This window comes from Lissotriton helveticus, chromosome 3_2 (assembly GCF_964261635.1).
Source record: "Lissotriton helveticus chromosome 3_2, aLisHel1.1, whole genome shotgun sequence".
NCBI lineage: Eukaryota > Metazoa > Chordata > Amphibia > Caudata > Salamandridae > Lissotriton > Lissotriton helveticus.
The window spans coordinates 23,155,580-23,177,524 of record NC_136062.1 but is presented as its reverse complement, the minus strand read 5'-3'; the positions used below and the strand labels follow the sequence as shown (position 1 = coordinate 23,177,524).

At 46.5% G+C, this 21,945-nt stretch overlaps 1 long non-coding RNA gene across 1 annotated transcript; it reads left to right on the top strand.

Moving 5' to 3' along the window:
* Positions 1-1,874: 1,874 nt before the first annotated feature.
* On the top strand, positions 1,875-17,722 carry LOC144826199 (uncharacterized). The gene is made up of 4 exons (XR_013609702.1): positions 1,875-2,151; positions 10,306-10,403; positions 10,801-10,877; positions 17,441-17,722. It is a non-coding gene; the product is annotated as an uncharacterized LOC144826199 (long non-coding RNA).
* The last annotated feature ends 4,223 nt before the right edge of the window (positions 17,723-21,945 follow it).

The window sequence follows — 21,945 nt, the reverse complement described above, 5'->3', positions numbered from 1 at the left end:
CTTCAAGGTACCAGTTTAGGTTTGGGTATCCCAGCCAGGGTCACCATTCCGTATCCTAGCGGTAGTCGTAATTGGACAGCTAGTTTCATGTCCTTGAGCGGTAGGAATGGTTTGACTTTCTTTTATGTGTTGAGTTGGTGATTGGCTCCTCTCGTTTTAGCACTGATTTAGCCTTATATATTTAGGCATTTGTCCAAGGTTATGCCTCGGGATTTAGTAGATTTTACAACCTGTGGGATGCAATTGAGGGCCTTTAGTTGTTTGAGCCAATCCTGAATAGGGGCTGAGTGATTGTGGGGGGCAATCAGGAAGGATTCCGTCTTGAGTGTGTTTAACATAAGATGGCTGCGAGATAACCATTGTTAGGTTTTCAAAAGTGCACTGTTAAGAGTTTTGATATCATCCGGAGAAGAAATTCTCATATACAGTTGAGTATTGTCTGCATACATGTGGTAGTGTATGTTTGCATTGTTCAGAATTTTGGTGTGAGGTTCCATGTACAAATTGTATTGTAGAGCGTGGGAGATAGTGCCAATCCTTGAAGTACTCCAATTGAGACTGATTTACTGTTGGAGAGGTAATGGTTGAATTTGATTCTTTATCTTCTATTATGAAGGTGCCACTCTACGACATTCTACTCTGCAACACTGCACTCTAACCTATTCCATTCTATGCTAATGTACTCTATGCGCTGCACTCAATGGCACTGCACTCCACTTTGCACCACTCTACTCTGCACCACTCCGCATCACTTAACTCTACGCCACTGCACTCTACTATGCAACAATCTAATCTACGTCACTGTATTATACGCCGCTGCACTCTACACCACTATACTCTGCAACATTGAACGCCAATGCACTCTACACCAGTCCACTCTACTCTATGCCACTCCACTGTACCCCACACTATACGACTCCACTTTATGCTACTCTAGGATACGAAACTCTATGCCACTCCTCTCTTCGGCACTCTTTGCCATTCTGCTCTACGACACTCCATGACACTCTTTTCCACGGCGCTAAATTTAGCCATGCTGAACCGCAGCCACGTTGGTGTGCAACATGGCTAAAACACATTGGCAAAGTAAATAACTCTTGCATTAGCTAGACCTATTGGCTTTGCCAATGCTTGTTTTATTATTTCGAATGTAGTAGCATTGACACATATTTTTATTGTTTCCAGTACTGGTGTACCTTACTGGAAACTTTTACATTTTCTAGTTAGCCCTGCCTCAATCCCCCTGTGCCTGAGATATACACGGAGGGCCAGAGTTCTTAGTACGCCTTCAGATGCAGCTCGTTCTAATTGCCCTGTGGCTCTGATGTACGTGTAGAACAGAAGTACACAAGAAAGCCTGCAGCTGAAGCCGGACAAGCATGTGAACTAACGCTAGCACGATCCGGCGCCTGTCGTTCACAACTTCTTTCTAACCAGCTAAGCATAAGTGGCTTACAGAATTTGGGGCAGTGCTTAATTTGTAAAATGAGTGCCGGTGTCAAATGTTTTTTTCAGAAATTAATCCCACAGTGGATGCTGACGAACATCACAGCATTGCTGTATACCAAGGCTGTGTGGAAATGATTTCACCTCAGCCATCTTTCTTCACTGATATAGTCTCCCTGCCCCTTTAATTCACTGTTGCAGGTTCTTTTTCATGCCTGCTTTCTCCCGTTGTCACTGTTTTTTCTCTCTTTTGCTCTCTGGGTCAAAGCATGGCAAGGAAAATAATTGCCAGTTCTCACCTGCGCTTCTAGCTCAAACGAAGAACTGATTTAATTAAGGGCGCCTCCTAACCAGTTAGCCACAGAATGCTTCTTTACACCACCGGTTTCCCATCTCACGTTTGTATCACTGTGTATTAGTTACCCGGCAACGAGCAGCTCTTTCCCGCGGAAATGTCTTATTTATTGCGGAGGGAACTCCAGGCCGCAACCTCAGTACCCAGCAGGTTGCGGAAACAGCGCTGCCGCTTTCCGGGCTGGTTTGCTGTGTGTGAATAACTTGGCCCCTTCTCCAAGGCTGTCAGACTGGTCCCGCCTGAGTAGTGACTGGAAGGGGAGCCGTGGTACAGCAGCAGGAGCGGCCAGAGAGAAGCAGCAGGATGGAGAAGCACCACTCAGCCAAAGTCCGGGTGCACGTAGAGTACTGGTGAGTACACGCGCAGCTTTAGAATCTCGGACTTCAGGTGCATTTCTTGAGGCTCAATCAATAGTTTCAGTAAAGTTGGGGTAGATGGACTCCGTAATATTGTGTAGTTTACCGCAGTATTATTTATTGCTTTTAAAGACCGACCTGTACTTAACGAGATGTACCGCACAATCAATGAACTCTGTCCTTGATTCCAGGAAGTGAGCTCATAGCTACAACACGGACATTCAAAACGCTGACCAGCTAGCTGCTAAGCATTTCCACCCCTAACCCCGTTATCTGACATATGGATACACATTATTTGACAAAATACAGTTGCATCAACACAAAAAACAGACCAACACCTGTTATTGTGGGAAACGGTTGCAAGTTTATTCACATTCTTTTATGCAGTCCTTTTGTAGGGTAATTTTACGAGTGATCATCCGAGTGCAGCGCCTTTAGGACTGACACGTCTTGAAACACTCTCCACCCACCGGGCATTACGTTGCTATCTCATTATTTGTCTGGTGCTGTACATTTCATATCGGTGCTGCGGCCCAATGCTTTGATGTGGTTGCTGCACCTGTGCCACCACGGAGCACGGTAAGGCCAACCCCCAGATGCCAGGATACCAACTGTCTTGCGACGCTGTATAGCGACTTGCTATTCTTTTTAGCTCTCCTGTGTCTGCTGGGTGAGTGGGTGGCAAATTCCTCTGCTGCTGGCCAATGAAAGAGGAATGTCTTGGTGTGATGCCCACCTAAATAGCCAGCCGCCTCCCAAAAGTGACATTATCCATGGGGAGGTGAGGACTCGCCCTCGTAGTGGCCAACTTCCCGACCAGGTGGCCATAGAAAAAAAACTAACCCCCACCATGGGCAGTGAGGAAACACTAAGGGGCAGTCCCCTCTAGTGTACCCCTTTGTGGGAGACCTGGCCATCTGCCTTCCCATCATAGTATGTGAAGTGAGATTTGGCATGCAGAGGATAGAAGGGAAGTAGAGGGACATTTGAAAGAGAAATGGAAAAAGAGAGGTAAAAAACTGAGAAGTTTTAATTACAGGACAGTTTTTTAATGTTTAATTGGAGTAACGTGGTAAATATTTTTGAAAGGGCAGTCGTTTTAGAATGCAAGATTGTAGAAAGAAGCAAAATGATTTACTTGTGAAGATTGTGCTATATTGGGAATTTGGAATAGTACTCGAATCAGGTAAATAATCTGTTGCTCGATCACTGTTCTAGCCAGGTCAGTTGATTAGCTCAAAGGTTGAAAGTGAGAAATAAAGGCTGGACTCATGTCTAGAAAATACATAGGAAATAATGTAGCCATTGAAAAAGACCCTGGTATGCATTGGCACCAGATGGAAGGTGTGGACAGCTTCTCAAAGAGTAGAAGTGAATTAACTGCTTTCCATTGGCTGGAAGGCAGGGGAAGCAAACACTGGTGTGAGTGAGGGGATGGTGAAGGGGCTCCCTTTTCAAATTTAATGGATACATTTGTTAGAAAATAGCTACTGATTTGAATTCCTGAAGCACTGCTGTTTTGTAGATATAATGGGTGAGTGGGGTGGGGCTTCAGGTTGAAGGGGAGCTTTAAGTGAGGCCAAGTTTTTGTCTACCATAATCACACTTCAGTTCAGAGCCCTTCCACCTCTTGGTGCCTCTGTTGAAGGTGCTCCAGGCTAGAGACGGCCCTGCTGTGAGGGGCATCACTACGCAAAGGCTGTGTCTGAAGCGCAGCCTGGAACACTTTTGAAATGTATCCGCAAAGGTGGCTGCCCTCGGGCAATTTTAAAGGCAGGATAACAGTGTAAAAACTCCCCTCACAGAGAAAGTTTCAAAGTAAGCCACCTAGTGGAAACAAGGTTAAAGTAACTCTACCTTAAGGAAGCAGGGACATCCGACACCTACAGGCAGCAGCAAAACAAAGGCAGCTTTACATGTTAGTTTGTGCCCCTTTTCTGCTCACATTTTTATAGTACTATTAATAGCCCTGAAATAAATAAATTAGAAAGGCAGCTGGTTAAGAAATCCCTTAAAATAAGAATTTGTAGTAACATGTTACAAAAAGGTAGTTAGTGATGTTCTTCTAATTACATCAATAGTCTTTAGTAACTGCAGTTAAAGTTTAACGGGGTTATTGTAAACTTGCATTGTCTTTAAAGAAGACCTGCTTTTCCTTCCACCTAAATGTTCCCTCCAGAATGCCAAAGAGAAGGATGCGTCTACATTTTCAGCCAGGCAACCTTTTAATAAAGACTGAGGCTATATAAATACCACCACACATTTAGATTAAATAATGTGTTGTATTTAAAAAAGAAAAAGATGTAATCCCATTTAGATGTACCCAACACCTCGTGCTACCTTGCAGGTGGTTATAGCCCACCTGGATTGGCGTTCCCTAGAATGTGCGGGCATATTCAGTTCTCTTTCTGTTTTAAAGACTAATAGATTTTTAATGGAACGACCACACAAAATCTAGTCGTTAGGGATGAAGTATTATCTGAATGTATGTAAAACATTCTGTAATCCATGTTTCATTAGATAATAGGTACCGTGTGTATATGTGTGTGTGTATATATATATATATATATATATATATATATATATATATATATATTCAGACTTTAAGCAGGTACCGATATGTTTGATAAAAAATGTTTGCGAATTTTAATAACTTCAACCCCACTGAAGAAAAGAGATCTATAAATACCCACTGGCTAAGTAATTTAAAAAAAAAGTAAGAAATCTTGGCAATAATTTGTTTGTGTTCAGGGCCAGTTTAAGCATTGGTTGGCATCCAGTGCAACAATCTTTGTTGGCGGCCCCAATAACCTTCTTCTCCACAGATTTCCTCACTACCACCCTCCAAGGGTGCCCTTTATCTTTCCATAGATCCTCTTTACATGTACTTAATTTCTTTTCTAGCGCTACTCATACCAATGTATGGCGTCAGACCACTCCTTGTCACGCACATCATACAGAGGCAGTGATGTGTATATGAAACGTTGCAAAAGACAGCGTGGACTACAAGATGTATGAGTTGTCATATATATTGGTGGGCAGTATATGTTAAGAGCGCTTTTCTGGAAAATCACAAACTCAGGAGTTGAAATTTAACAGTGTTTGTGGTTGGCGTAACTAATAGGCATTTATTTCTACCCAAACTAACCCTTCTTAGCAGTGAAATAATAGGGGAAAACATTAGGTATTAAACCTGTGCTTTGTAGTTTGCATGCAGCTCTTTGATGCCAGTCCATAGCTCCCTATGCGATATTACAAGGATTGTAACTTACAAATTGCAAATAACAAAAGGATCACTGTCACAAGCTCTGCAACCCACTGAGCTACATAGCGTACAATTCGGTTATCTGCAAAGTGCACGTGCCAATTGCAGGAGGCACATTAACCCTCTGCCACTGCTTTATGATAATTCACAACTGCTAGACAAAACTCAGATCTCCCCAGAAGATGCATAAATCAGAAGTTATCTTGATATTTTTATTACCGCCTTAAAATCGTTGAGCACACCAAGAACTCTCCAATTCCATAGGTATTTGAAAATGCAGCACCCCTCGAGGTCGGCGCCCTTGTGCGGTGGCACCGCTCACACTGCCTTAAAGCCGGCTCTGTGTGTTTGTTTTTGTTGTGGTGGCTCTTTCCCTGAGTAGTGCCCTTGATCACTCAGCGTTTCTTGTGTAACCTGTGAGACTATGCCAAATACAAATAAGATTTAGGGCGACAAATAGTGAGCGATATATCTCCCATGCTTTCACAGAAAATTTGATCATTATTAAGTGACACATGTTCCAAGAAACAAACAATGTTGTCTGGAATTGTATAAATGGTTTACTTGGGTTAAAGCTATTTGATGGACATTTGACTGTATGTAAGTATGATGATGTTGAAAAAGGTGATGTACATCTGATTGTAATTAGGGTGACAAAGCAGGTGGCAACAGAGGGTCGGAAAAACTCACTGGAGGAGAAAATGTATTTTATTTATTTAGATTTATATAGCGCATAATCACCCAGGGGTCTCTAAGCGCTTGTCCAAATGTACACACAGAATGTTCCTGCAGCAACGCAACCTTAGATCAAGCCCCATGCCTCCCGGAAGAGCACCGTTTTAAGCATCTTCCTGAAGGGCAGGATTCCTGGTTCTTTACGCAGGTGTATTGGCAAGTTGTTCCAGGCCACTGGAATCGCATTTGAGAATGCACGCCCACCCATGGTAGCAAGTCTGAAACGTGGGCGTGCCAAAAGGGTGGCATCCGTTGAACGGAGCGCCCTACTCTGAGTATAGGGGACCAAACGCGCTTTAATGTAGCTTGGCGCGTTACCATATAGGGCTTTGTGCGTGATACAGAGTCCTTTAAACGTTACTCTTTGTCTGATTGGTAACCAGTGTAATTTACGCAGTAATGGTGTTGCATGTGTTCTCCTTGGTTTTTTTAAATACCAGCCTAGCTGCGTCATTCATGACTGTTTGTAATCTAATCAATTGATGCTGGGGTAGGCCAGCGTACAGTGAATTGCCATAGTCTAATCGTGACAGAATCATGGCTGATACGGCCCGCCTCAATGTTGTTGGGGACAAAAGATGAGAAATTTTCCTTAGTTGTCTTAAAAGGCCTACACACGTTCCAGTAACTGAAGACACTTGCTTCATCATAGTCCATTTGCCATCTATGTGGATGCCCAGGCTTTTCACATCCGCTGCTGGTTCTGGAAACTGCCCTAATTCCTGCGGCCAGAAAAGCTTGTTCCAAGGGCTACCAGAGATGGTAATTGGCAGCACCTCAGTTTTATCTGGATTTATCTTCAAGGAATTAGCGGTCATCCAGTTGACCGTATATTTCAAGATGTTCTGCAGTCTAGCATGTGCACCGGGTGAATCCTCAATTTGGATGACTATCTGAGTGTCATCTGCATAATTATAGATTTGGCATTCCATCTGGTTTAACACCGCAATCAATGGCTGCAGGTACACATTAAAAAGGAGAGGTGAAAGTGCCGATCCTTGCGGCACTCCACACAAAAAGCCGGCTGATGCTGAAACAAGATCTGCCAACTGCACCCTCTGAACACTATCTTGACGAAAGGAAGTTAGCCATGCGTGAGCGGTTCCCTGAACGCCGAACTCCCCCAGCCGTGCCAGCAATTGACTGTGATTTACCGTGTCAAATGCCGCGGAGAGGTCCAACAGCACCAGGGCGCCCGGGATCTTTTTGTCTGCTCTACACCTCAGATCGTCAAGAATGGACAGCATCACCAACTCCGTACTATGATGTGCCCTAAACCCCGCTTGATTCCGTTCTAGCAATTCGTTGTTTTCAAGATGCCCAGAGAGATATGTAAGAACATGTTCCAGGATTTTTGCTAGAAACGGCAGCTGGGAAATGGGCCTGAAGTTTTTCAATTTTTTTGCATCCGCCCCTGACTTTTCAGGAGGGGGATTAAACGTGCCTCCTTGAAAATGGTGGGAACCAATCCAGTTTCCAAAGAACTATTGAGGAGGGCCAGGACATCGTCATCTATTCCTGGTAGGTCTAGTTTAAATACCCTAGAGGGACCAGGGTCCGCCTGCGACCCAGACTTTACTCGCCCCATGAAGCCAGCCAATGACTCCTTGGTAATCGGGGGCAATGTACTCGAGGGATGGGTGATCAAGGGCACTACCGGAGTAAAATTAACCGGACAGTCAAGTTTTGGGGTATGCGAAATTTCCATTAGTAAATCCGCAATTTTCTTAGAAAAGAAGTACTGAAATTTTTGGCAGTCAACCTGCGAGAATGAAGGGCTCTGTTCTTTAGTTTTCCTTAGTACTGACAGGACCTTAAAGACTTCCTTTCGGGGGTCTCCAGCCATCTCGATTCTATTCTCGTAGAAGTCCGCTTTCCTGGACAGAATTGCCTGTTTATAGAGCGCAAATTCTTGTATGTGCAGACTGCGTGCACTAGGGTCATGCCCTCTACGCCAGGCTCTCTCAGTTGTACGCAGGGCCCGCTTCCTTAGCCTAAGCGTCTCATTGAACCAGGGGGCCCCTATTCCCTTGTCCACGATTTTCACCTTTCGTGAAGGGGCAACGATTTCTATAGCTTTCTCAAGTTTCGTTATCAGATTACAACAGATGACCTCTAGGTTACCATCAGGCTTTTTAGAGGAATGAAGGTTTGCAGACTAGCAACCAAATCTTCCCCTCTGATCTTATTCCAGCGTCTTTTAGCACTCCTGCCCAACCCTGGCTTTTCCATCTTCCCTGGGACTGCTAACTGACCCTGCAGAAGATGGTGGTCTGACCACGAACAAGGCAGAGTAGCAATAGAACTCCTCTCCGGGGTAGTCATCCAGATTAGATCGAGGGTATGACCCTTGTTGTGGGTTGGACCAACCACCTGCTGCCCAAGACCCAGTGCAGTCAGTGCCTCCTCTAACTGGTTTGCCTGACAGTCTTTGGGAGACTTCTCCCAATGAAAGTTAGTCTCCCTTTACCATCAATCTTTTATATCGTGAACGAAAGTCGTGTACCAATTCCACAAAGGAGTCCATGAAATCTGGGGGGGTACGTGGGGGTCGGTAAACCAGGAGTATTCCCAAGCATTCAGCACCAGCATGGAATTTAACCCCAAGCACCTCAGCACCCTCCAGACTCTCTGCACAAATTCTTTCTGCTTTCAAGCAGCTTTTATATAGGAACGCAACTCCTCCTCCTTTCATAAGATTTGCTCGAATTTTGCAAATGGCCGAAAAATTAGCAGGTAAAGAGGCCACCAGATCGGGAGTGGAAGACTCCTCAAGCCAAGTTTCAGTAATTCCCATGATATCTAGTTCCCCCTCCTGCAATACTGAAAAGATCTCTAATGTTATGTTTTTGCAGAGAGCGAGTATTAAGTAGCGCAGAATTAAGGCTCTCTGCAGGATCCCTTCTGTTACTCACACGGCTCCGGAGGGTGTGGTAGGGGTTAAACAATCCTTCCCGATGTAGATCCATGGTGATTGCATGGCTAAGCTGTATTTTACCATGATTCAAAGCCAGAAGCGCGACCCTGGAATATATCATGCAGGGGCCAGTGGTTGTGGCCCCTGATCCCGGCAGGTCGCGGACGGGCGCAGGCGGGCTTGCCTCTGGCGCGCCACCGTTGCGCCATCGGCTCGCCCCCCTGCGCGCTTGCATTGACAGGTTTAAGTAGCTGACGAGCGTGGCCGCCTCGCCACTAGAACGCTCCCGCAAATGTCCCTTCCGATCCCTAAGATGGCGCTGAAGAATTGCGTAGGGAATCTAAGAGTCCCGCTAAAGCAGCAGGTGAGTGGGGTAATCTTTTATGGTGCAAGTATGCGAAAAATACAGTCAAAAGGGCAACATGTAGTGATAAAACTTAAAAAAAAAAAAAACATTGATTGTGCTAATTAAAAGCGGTAGTGCGAGTTTCCAATAGCAGAGTGGTACCTTGTCCTAGAAAAGACCAAAAACATGATGTGCGAAAAGCTTGACTTACACTCAGCCAGGAGCCACATTCCAGGCCATTGTGTTTTTTTGCCCACTGCGCTGCGTCAGAGACTGACCATCCAAATGCAAATCCGACTTGGTCGTGTTCTAATAGCAACTGTCCAGCCCCGGCCCCCGACTGTTATGCCAAATGCCTTCCGGATGGTAAAACAAACAACCAGATGCTGTGTTTTGCCTAGTCTTACATGCCTTCTGTTATAGTGGGAACACTTTCCTGCAAACTTAAGGAGGCATTAAAACTGCCCACTTTGCTTTTTTCTTTTAACATCTTCACAAACTTTGTGATGAAGTTTAATAAAGTGTTCAAAAGATAATTTCAGGCAGTGAGTGGCACAACTTTGCAACTAAGCACATCCTAATGGTGGTGATGATCTGACTAGAATAGGTAGGAAAAAACCTTATTGCCAATGCAGATGGAGTACCGACATATGTAGGACACACTCTACACCTGCAGATGGCAACTGTAGTTGATTGTGGAACCTTTTCTTGAGGTTATGGGGCAAGGAGTAGTTTACGGGCAATATGTATTATGTGTGGATAAAGTTGCATGACACCTACTGGCCAGCCACCTATTGCTCTAGAAAGCATTACACAGTAAACAAATGTCATAAACTGAATGCCCTGCTAGGTCTTAATGGTTGTATATATCTGTTTCCTTTCCAGTGGAGGGTGAGGATATGAGCCCCGCTATCGGGAACTTGCCAGCAAAATAAAGCAAGAAGTTCCTGATGCGGAGGTTTGTGGTGAAAAGGGAAGGAGAGGTAAGAATATGTGATAGATTTGTACATGACTGTATTTTATAGTGTTTTGTGCACACTCTAATGGTGTGCCATACTGCAGTAATTCCAATTGCTATAAGGCATTCCAGCCACAGCTTAGTAGTAGGGACAACACTAACTATAGGAAAGCCTGTAATAATAGAGTGCTTGAAATTGCTTGGTAACATAAAAAAAAATGTCTAACAAAGTATCTTTAAATACACATTGACAGCTTCAACGTTAGCAGGTCCATAGTAGTGGGTGGCATATATCTGAATATATATTTCTGAATTTGATGTTGTAGGATATTTATGCGGCATTATGAGCTAACTAATATATATGTGTTTGCCCCTTTGATCGTTGCAATATTATCTCTTTATATTTTTTTGCTCTATTGTAGGATGCTTTGAAGTTAAAATCAATGACAAGCTCATTTTCTCTAAGCTTGAAAGTGGCGAATTTCCTTACCATGAAGATGTAAGTGCTCAATATTTAAAATCCTATTTTGTATATTGTTGTTGTAAAAAATGCGTTTGTTTGATCAAAGATGAAATTGCTAACAAATAATCTCGGACAGAATGACACAAAATAACATTAAAATACTCTTGCTTAAGTGCAAATAAAGATGGAAAAGTGGGACACGTATTTATACAAAATTACAAATTGCCCCTAAAGGAAAAGCAAATGGTGGTGATTTCCATGAACTTCCAACTTTGTACTGTAGCTGAGTGGTCTCAGAATGGAGCAGTAGAACGAGTCAAAACTCCAGCACGGCACTAGAACAAGAGGTTAAGGGGATCAGAATGAGGCAAGCTACCAACTTAATGGTATGGAGAGGAAGAGTGCACAAGACCGAGCATTGGAGGTAGGTGGGCTCCACAGGAAATCCGAGAAGGAGTTGAGGATCAGGCTTCAAAAGCCAATCATGGACCCTTCACAGCAGAATTAGTGAATGGAAGGGAATTCAGGATGCAGCAGAAAAGTGGACAAAAGAGGAGCACTGTCTGAAAATGGCACAGGAAACTCTGGAACGGGTAGAAAAGGGTAGCACACACCATAAACTAAAATATATGTCCATGAGTTGAAGAAACATGGCCAGGATCGGATGAGGGGCAAACAATAGGCTAGAGCAGAGGCCTTCAAACTCTTTTGCTTTTTCTGAAATTCACTAAAACACTGTCCCCATAATTGGGTGTTGTGAGCCCTTTACATTCACGTGCCACAATGCAACTGCACTTGCTGGACCAATGTCAGCTGCAGCCCTGAGTGCCTGACTGTCTCCTCTACCTCTTCAACCCCTTTGCCTCATACCTGGCCATCACTTCAATCTTGAAACCGACTGTCCCTTTCAAAAAAATTTATCCTAACTCTAGCATTGAAATTGAGTCGCCATGCCTCTTTTGTAAAATAAGACAGTCATAATTGTGATGCAGTGGTCCTCTCACCCCCACCCCATCTTCCCCCTCTACCCCCAGCCCAAGTGCCACTGCACCGACTTCACTAATGATAGCTATGCATCACAAAGCGGGCAGTCTCCTCGGCCCTTTCTTAAAAACTAGTGTGGATGATGGTTATTCCCCATTCACGTGTGCCGACATCTATACTACGGCCTGCTGGTGAGTTCAAGTCTTAAAATTCTATAAGAGCTTTTTAGCATAAGTCCACATGTTCCTGGGTCTGGATGCGTCAGTCTTACCTGTTACTGGGATGCAGGTCCAGAGTCCCCAAGCATGCGTTCCCAGCTTGACGTTGGGCAGAACTCTAGAATTCGTGACTGCGGCAGCAGCAATCCTTGGTGCTCCTTCAATCTTGCAGTAAGGCTTCTTCATCCAGAGACAGTTCTTGGGTGCACTTGTACACAAGCTAGATGATTAAAACTACACACTGTCCTAGTGCGACTGCCCTCTTTCTGGACCACGGCCTCATCCTGACATAGGGGTACTCACAGCGCTCCCAGGGCAACGCCCCTTAGTCTCCTCAATGATCCCCTCCTGGCATATAGGGATTGCTTAGCAGCATCAATAGGGTGACTGCTAACTTTGGGTCCCAGCACTACTAAGAGCAGCGGCCCTCCCTTTGTGGTAGTACGGCACCAGAGCAACCCTTTCTTCAAGCAGTGCCCCCGTTCCCCTCCTGGTATCAGGGGATTCGAAAATGCATATCGGCTGACGGTCCGATCAATGCCGGGGTCCCGTTCTCTCTGCTTCCCCCACCTGGCATACTGTGGTCACTCCGCTTCCCCACCTGGCATAAGGGATTCACCCAGCACACACTTCAGATTTCCCGATCGGGACACTGTTCTTGATGGGCCAGAATCTCACAGTACACTCCTGCGATCCCCTCAGTAGGATACCCACTGGACCCCGCTCCCTCCAGGCAACATCCTTCTCCTCACAGGGCCCACTGGTCGTGGGTCAGCCAGAAGCTGGTGCTCGCTGCAAGTGTTCTTGATTCTTCTGGGAGATGTCCCCTCATTCAGCATGAGTGGTAGACCCTTAGTTTCCAATCCTGGTCACAACAGGCCGAATTCCTCCTAAACTACTCCACACTGATGTACAGCTTTAGTTTAACAATGTGGGAGACTCAAGCTCCCATTTTTATAGTATATTTCCAGACACACTTGTGATGTAGTGTCTTTGTAGTTTGTGTTTTGGGGTTGCCCACTTGGAAGTGGCCTCTACTTTTTTGTGCTTTTCCTCCAGAGAGCAGTCTATCACAGGAGTAGTCTCCAGTGTTTGTAGTTCCAAGCAGAGTCCATGGGAGTAACCAGAGGTTCACACCTGGATAATATCCTCTATGATATGTGCATCTAAAGGTTACCAAAGGGCCCCACCCCAACTCTTTGATTTCCTGTTCAGTCCCATCTCCTTCAACAGATGTGCCCAGGCATCTTTGACCAGTGGCCTCCATACAGAATCAAAGCTCCCTATTGATATGCATCGAAGAGCCTGGATCTTGCTTTCTCCCGTGTGTCCCTCCCAGCTCTCAAGAATGGAGCAATGCACAAATCTGTTAGGGCCGACCTCTACCTCTCCCTGCTCCTCCAGCAAACTGTGGACCTCCTAAGATAGAACCCAGTGTCTTCAAAGTGTGGTGCCCATTGTAAGTGCACACAGTATTGTGAACACATACACAGGTGGGTAGCCTCCAATGTACTTGACTCTCGGACGGACATCAATGCATCCCAGTGCACTCAAGCAATACCCCAGCCTATCTCCTACATGCAGTACCAACAGAGGCCCACATATACCCTCGCTCCTAATCATAACCATACATGCAATTTCCTGATGGACTGTAACTTCTCAGAGGCACACAAATCCCAGCACGCACATGCAACCATGCAACCATGCACGCTATATTCTGATGCATTGTACCTTTCCACAGGCACACATACATCCCTGCGCTGTGCACAATCCAAAGTAGGCCAAGGGTAAGTTAAGCACACAGCAGCGTAATTTTACCAGAGCGGGCCAGGAGACTCCTCCATCATGACACCGGTAAAAAGAAGGCCTGTACACTCTACTGATCACTGAAAATACAGTATGCTGTCACCACCACCCTCATACTTAACTCATGTTGAAGGCAGTAGCCTTCCACCACTTATGGTTATTGCTTTGAACTTCCCTCCCGGCCAAAGCAGACCTCAATCCATTAGACCGGCTTAGGTCATAGCACACACGTATGGTCTTTGTTCACTCATGATCAAAAATTGTTACCACGGAACCAGATATCAAGGCAGCAGGGGTGTTTGGTCAAGGGTACAAGTCTATCACCATGCAAGGTACCTTTGCGTTCCAAGACTTCCAAAAAGCACCTCTTCTAGACCATATCTATGCCCCATGCCTAGATTTAGCTCCTTTCCTCTTTCTCCTGGGGCATTACTCTGAGGCCTTGTGGGGCTGACGGTCAAGACTCTGCGTCCCAATGCAACTCTGCTGGTCACCTCTCTTCCACTGTTCTCCTCGAATCACCTGAAAGGACATCGGAGCAGAAGTTCAAGTGGGCGGGATCCACAGGGTCCGAAATGCTCACGTTTTTTTTTAATTTTACAAAACCAGTTCCCATACGTTTTTATTCGAAAAACCCTCCTGAAGGGTTAATTTGGAATTGGAGGTGAAAGTGAAGGGAGGGCAAGTGGGAGAGGCGCAGGCCTTCTCACCAGTGTGTAAATGTGTGCATTTGGTTAACCACTAGCGGGGTTTGAAATTCTTTGAATTATACGAACTGATGGCAAAAATATGCATAATTTCCTAACATTCAAATCTGTAATTCCGCACTATATGTTCGCTTCAAATGAGTCGCTGTTGTTTTGTGCTTCTCGCTGTAAAATACAGTGAGTTGCCTATTCACAGTACATTTTATCATGAAATTCCAGTAATTACATTAAGAGGCATCATGTTGGGAATGTAGCATAACGTGAAATTCCCAAATTTACACCAACATAATTTAATTTCGCCCAGGCCCATTAATCATCAAGTTCGCTTGGGAGTCGGTATATGTTTAAACCAATGGAGTAACTTGATTTTTAAAAATTTTTTTTTATATACATTTACTTTTATTTTCCAACAAAACAAATAGCAGAAGATGGGTGTCGCATAATACAATTGCAGGAATAAATCGCTACAAAGTACAAACAATATCATTAATGTTGGGACCATCTGTCCCCCTCCCTCAATCTGATCCAGATTCACCTCCAGTTTCTTCTCATTCTGTTCCTGTCGCATTGCCTCAAACCCAGGAATGGTAATGAGTGAGTCGTAACTTGAATTTTTAAGCTGACACATTTTTTTTTTCTTTTTTTTTTTTTTAGATGTTGAAGGAGGTTATGTCTTAAGTTCTGGAAAGCGCACATTTAATGGGCACTTAAATGTTTGCACTGGGTATAGTCTGATTCCAGATTACTAAAATATATACTTTGACGGCACTTGTATCTTAAATGCTAAATCATTTGCTGCAGCCTAATACTTACGTAATACAATTTTAAAGTAATAACAAAATGGCTTTCTCTTACAGACTAGAACCTCGCAGCACTATAAATACACAAGTCACTATTCCCCACTGCACCAATCCGGATTAAATTCTGTGGCTCTCTGATCACACATACTGTCATCTGCAGTGATCCCCTTAACCAATTAACCAATTTAGGTTTCATAAATGCAAAAGGGTGCATTTTCCACCGATTAGTTTACATTGCATTTATTTTTCATTTAAGCTTCGGCTTTTTTTTATATGTAGTTACATGAAAATAAAAGCTAAATCTTTCACCCACCACCACAGCATGGAAAACTCTTCCCACACATTGTAATCGCTTAGACCACTGCATGTAAATGAAGACAGCCTGGAAATGTGCCAAATGAACAACATAGTGCTTCCAGACAACCCTCACTTACACGTACTTGTGGCGGCATTTGCGCTAACCTACAAATACTGCCATGGACTCCCCAGGGGGCAACCCCCACAGTTTCAAGACCTCTGGGCTAGAGTCGGATTAAGAGAGTGGAGACATATTTCAGGGTTCTATTTTATTGACCTGAGATCATGGATGGAAATAGTCCCAGTTTCTTTTGCATAATCCCCTTCAACATTAATGACAGAAATAAAGATGCTATTCAGCACTCGTCCAAAGAAATTCAAGTTTTGCATCCATACACCAGACTTTTGATGCTTTATTTTAAGATGCAACTTCTGTTTATTCCTTACCCGTGTTAAGATCTCACCTCTCCCTTCCCCTTGTTTTAGTAATTTGGTGGCACTTTCATCATCTAAAAACCTAATCTTAAGAATACCTCTCTGCAAAGAAGCGCAAGAAATGGCTTTGGACTTGTAGTTGGATACCTTATTAATTTATAAAGAACAAAAGACACATTTTTTTCAGCTTTGTCTGCTGTGGGGCACACACGCGAAGAAAAAGGCTGATGGGAGCTTAAGTGGGTGAGGGAAAGTCACCTAGCAAAGGGATACTTACCAGAGGTTCTTAAATTAAAATATTTGACTGCTGTTTCTGTTGCCAGGGTTTTCTTCCAGACTGGTCCGATTACCTCACCATTTGGAGGGCAGGGGTAGTGTGGGATGCACCCAACATCTTGGGACTCCAAGTTTAGCTAGTGCTGTAACGGAGTCTGGGACGGGAATGACAGATCACTGTTGGTACAATGTTCCATCTTCATCTATAAAACATAAGATCGGGTCAGCGTACAGTAATTTCAGTGGTCCAGGCCTGCAACCCCGGTCTCGTCCATATTCTCCAAGAGGTGAGTCTTAGAGTAGCCCATGGCTCCAAGTCTAGTTCCTGTTCCACCAGAGCGATGAGCAGATGACATATGTGTGGGTGATAGTGAGTAAGTAGTATCTTTCTGTGGATGGAAGCCTGGAAAGAGGCATCTGTTAATGCAAGCTCTAATGATTTATGCACTCTTTATTGGTGGAGACTAGAATCTATTTTGAGTTCTATCTGGTTATTAAAATTCTGAGTGATTTGGCACTGAAGTAACTTCAACTCCAAATTAAAAGGTATATACTTCTTCAGATCCTGGTAGAAAAGTTGTGCTCCAAATTGTGGAAACTATGAAGACTGTTGGAATCCTTGCAGACGTCTCAGCCACAAGAAGTCGCTTTCGACTTTATTCCGCATCGCATTTGTTCCTCACTGTGCACTGCCAGACGGAGACTAGCCATATGCAAATTAGCCTTGGTGGTTTCTCTCTGTGATGTATGATAATTCTGGCCTCTTGGAGTGAGAGGGAAGCTTGCACTGCTCCTGGCTGTGTTTGATCTCAGACTCTGATCTCTGACTGTGCTGTATCTGCTCTTTCTGTAAAGGAACCTTGCACTGCTTATGAGTTATGCCCATGTTGTACCCAGTCTTTTGTGCGACTGATTTGATCATTGCTGTTGGCAATCCTATACCCTCTTTCTGTAGTTAGTGGTTCGTGTGAACAAGTGTTAACCAAACACACTCCAAATCTATGATCGCAGACTATGCCTGTTACATTTTCTCAGATGCAGCATTTCACAATACGATTTGTTTTGGTTTCTTTTAGATTGTGAATGCAGTCAAAGAAGGGAAAGAGGGTCAACCGATTTCGAAGATCACCAAAGTAAAAAAAAGAAAATGCATCCTTCAGTAGGGAAAGTGGCTGTGCCGGGCTGCAAACAACTACAAATACTGACTGGATTCCAGACTGGGAGTAGATTCTTTTAATGAAAGATTTTATCAAAATCTAGGATAAAATCTAGAGAAAAATAAGAAGCTTTTCCCTGGGAATGTAGTTTTCCGATGTATTTTAGGTTGAATTCTCAATAAAAAAATCAGTTGAAATGTTTATTTTATTTTTTGCTATTTCTGCACCTGTTTACCCTATGTATTTATTTTGTGTATATTAGGAATGCACATCATTTTAGGTCGTTATTGCCTAGTACAGTGCCAGGTATATACATTGTGCTGGAAATTATACAAAAAGTCAACAGCGCTGATCATCTGCAGAACGAGAATAGTCAGAGAAGATGCAACCAAATGTATGTTGAGCTTAAATCTTATTTTTCTCAAATCTCTGGCAATTTCATTGCGGTTGTGCCATTTTATGGTCCTTTGCCATTTTGCCTAGACTATTCCTACACGTTTAATTTTCTTGTTTACACCAGGAGTCCGGGATCTAACCATTTCTGGCCAGTGAGGGACCTCCTCCCTTACAAAGACCCCCATCCAGCCCGAATCCCAGTCCCTATTCTGCGTTGGAAGGTAATGAATATATTGCTCGGAGGATTTCGGTCGGAAATTTGGACCTAGTGTTGTAGGAACGATCAAGCACTTCACTATGGCAAGAGGAATTTCACACTGCTTAAAAGGGGTAGTTCATATATTTAACATGTTTTTTCCTTTTTTAAGGTAATGACTATTTTTAAGTAAGAATAATATTTGACACTCGGAGTAAAACCAAACTAAGTATTTAGAGGGGGAAGGCAGAAATAAAAGGGGAAAGGAGTAGCTGGAGGTGCAACTGCTCAGGGAAGAAGCAAGGGGCGTTAAAGCAACACATCAGAGCGAGGCAATAGACTACACAGTGGCCATAGTACTAGTTACGCAAGTCAAAATTCTGTACACCTTCTCGTATTTCATATCTTTGGCCACGGTTAAGAAATGATCTCTAAACCGCTGCCATGTGTGCTTGGGTCTGGAAGTGATGGGCTTTAGAGATGCGTAGAATTCGCGAGTGGTATCACAGTATGAGCTATCATTCAGCCATGTTGGCAGGGTATTACTGCCCTAATGTAGCACCACCTCTCTTTTTGCCAGTAGTAGCGCAATAGCAGTGAAGCGCCGTACTGCAAAGGGGATGGGTTTAACATAACCAAGTAAAGGCCAAAAGTGGGTGACCGCTCAGCCCTCCACAGGGCTTGGTCGCCCCACTCACTGCTGCCGCTCCTGCCTGCCTTTGCCGCCTCCTGCCTGCAGATTCCTTCGCTCGCTGCCCGCTGCTCCCGGGAATTTCCCGCTGCTCCTGGGAATTTCCCGCTGCTTCTTGGAATTTCCTGCTGCTGCCTCCCTGCGGCCCCGCCCCCCTGTGATTCCATTCGCCGCCCCGCTCCCTCCACCCAGCTGCTCCTCCCTCCCGGCTTCTTACTTATGACGCCCCCAGAGCGACAGCGCAGCGGACGCGCCGATTGAGCGCCGAAGGTGCGCCAAAGGTAAGCCCGTCTGCGCCTGGCCCGCGCCCAGCGCCAGGACCCCTGACCCTCCCCGCCGAGGCAAGACGACCCGACTGACCTACGCCGCCACTCAACACACTCCATGCCGGCCGGACCCACGCCTGCTGCCGAGCCACCCCGAGACGCACCCACGGACCCTTCACCTGCAAGTTCACCTGCCTCCGAACCTGCCCCGCACCCGCCAAGACAAACACCAGCAGCAACCACCTCAAGTGCATCCTGATCAACACCCGCTCCGTCCACAGACACGCTGTGGAACTCTGGAACCTCCTCGACGCTACATCACCGGACGTCGCCTGCCTCACGGAAACCTGGATGAACGCCTCCTCTGCACCCGACATCGCCATTGCCATCCCGGACGGGTACAAGATCATCAGGAGGGACCGCATCAACCAGACTGGAGGTGGCATCGCCATCGTCCACAGGAACACCATCCGCATCACGACCGACGCCAACGACTCCTTCGCCGCAGCCGAACAGCTCCACTTCCAGATTCACACCGACCCTCAGACACCCTCATCTACAGCACTCAATTCAGTGTAGACATCACAGACTTCATCAGCCCGCACGCCCTCCCCTCCACTGACTACATCCTCCTCGGGGACCTCAACTGCCACCTGGAGAACAACAAGGACCGCAACACCACCGCCCTGCTGGAAAACCTCGCCAACCTCTGACTCAAGCAACTGGTCAACACCCCCACCCACTACGCCGGCCACACGCTTGATCCCGTCTTCTCTTCCAGCAAGTACATCAACTTCAGCCACGCCACCGGACTCCACTGGACCGACCACAGCTGCGTCCAGTTCAGCCTCAAAAGATCCACCACCACCCGCAACAGGTACCTCACAGGAATTGGAGCAAGATCACCGCAGACCAGCTCACCACCTCCCTTAGCCAGAGACCACCCGCCAACACAACGGACCCCAACGAAGCAGCCCACAACTTCACACAGTGGCTGACCGCCTGCGCCGACGACCTCGCGCCACTAAAGAACCCTCCCAGCAGACCCAGAAGCAAGAAGGCATCCTGGTTCACAGACTACCTCAAGGACTCCAAGAAGACCTGCCGCACCCTCTAGAAAGCCTGGCTCCTCGACCGGACCACCGACAACATGACCGCCCTCAAACACGCTACCCGCAAGCACCACCAGCTCATCCGCACCACCAAGAAGAAATCCCTGAAGGAACAACTGGACAACAACGCCCACGACAGCAATGAGCTCTTCACTATCGTCAAGGAGTTCTCCAACCCCAGCACCAACGACATCACTCGGTCACAAGACCTCTGCGACTCCCTCGCCTCGTTCTTCCACCGCAAGATCCCTGACATCCACAACAGCTTCGGTGCCCCACCCACGCACCCAACCGTCAAACCTACGCCCCCCACCGCCACCCGGACCACGGTCACCACCGAAGACACAGCCCGCATGATGAACACCATCCACTCCGGATCACCGACCGACCCCTGCTCACACCACGTCTTCAACAAGGCCGACTCCACCATCGCACCCCAACTCCGGAACATCATCAACGCCTCCTTCAACACCGCCACCTTCCCGGAGAGCTGGAAGCACGCCGAGATCAGCGCCCTCCTGAAGAAACCTACAGCAGACCCCACCGATCTCAAAAACTTCCGCCCCACCTCGCTCCTCCCTTTTCCTGCTAAAGTCATCGAGAAGATCGTCAACAGACAGCTGACCGCCTTCCTCGAGACGAACGGATCCCTCAACCCCCCCCTCACAGTCCGGCTTCAGAGCCAACCACAGCACCGAGACCGCCCTCATCGCAGCCACCGACGACATCCGGACCCTGCTCGACAAGGGGGAAACAGTGGCCCTCATCCTCCTGGACCTCTCTGCTGCGTTCGACGCGGTCTGCCACCGCACCCTAGTCCAGCGCCTCAGCAACATCGGTATCCAAGAGAAGGCACTGGAGTGGATCATCTCGTTCCTCGCCGGAAGAACACAAAGTGTCCGCCTCCCCCCGTTTTGCTCCGAGGCCACTGAAGTCATCTGCGGCGTCCCGCAAGGATCTTCACTCGGCCCCACCCTCTTCAACATCTACATGAAACCTCTCGCAGCCAGCACAACCTCAACATCATCTCTTACGCCGACGACACCCAACTGATCCACTCCCTCACCAGAGACCCCGACACCGCCAGAACCTGCCTACACGAAGGGATGAAAGACGTCGCCGAGTGGATGAAGGACAGCCGCCTGAAACTGAACTCGGACAAGATGGAAGTCCTCATCCTGGGAACTTCGCCCTCCGCCTGGGACGACTCCTGGTGGCCCCCAGCCCTGGGCACCGCACCCAAGCCAACCGACCACGCACGCAACCTGGGCTTCATCCTGGACCACTTGCCTCTCGATGACCAGACAAGTCAACGCCGTCTCCTCATCGTGCTTCAACACCCTGCGTATGCTTCGCAAGACATCCGCTGGATCCCGACCGAGACCAGGAAGACTGTCACCCAGGCACTCGTCACCAGCCGACTGGACTACGGAAACGCCCTCTACGCCGGCACCACAGCCAAGCTACAGAAAAGACTCCAGCGCATCCAGAACGCCTCCGCCCGACTCATCCTGGATGTCCCCCGACGCAGCCACATCTCCAGCCACCTGAGGAACCTGCACTGGCTCCCCGTCGACAAGAGGATCACGTTCCGGCTCCTCACCCAAGTCTCTCCACAACCTGGGCCCCAAGTACCTCAACGACCGCCTGACCTACATGCCCACCCGCCAGCTACAGTCCACCAGCCTCGCCCTCGCAGCCGTACCACGCATCCAAAGAGCCACTGCCGGAGGAAGATCCTTCTCTTACCTGGCTGCCAAGAC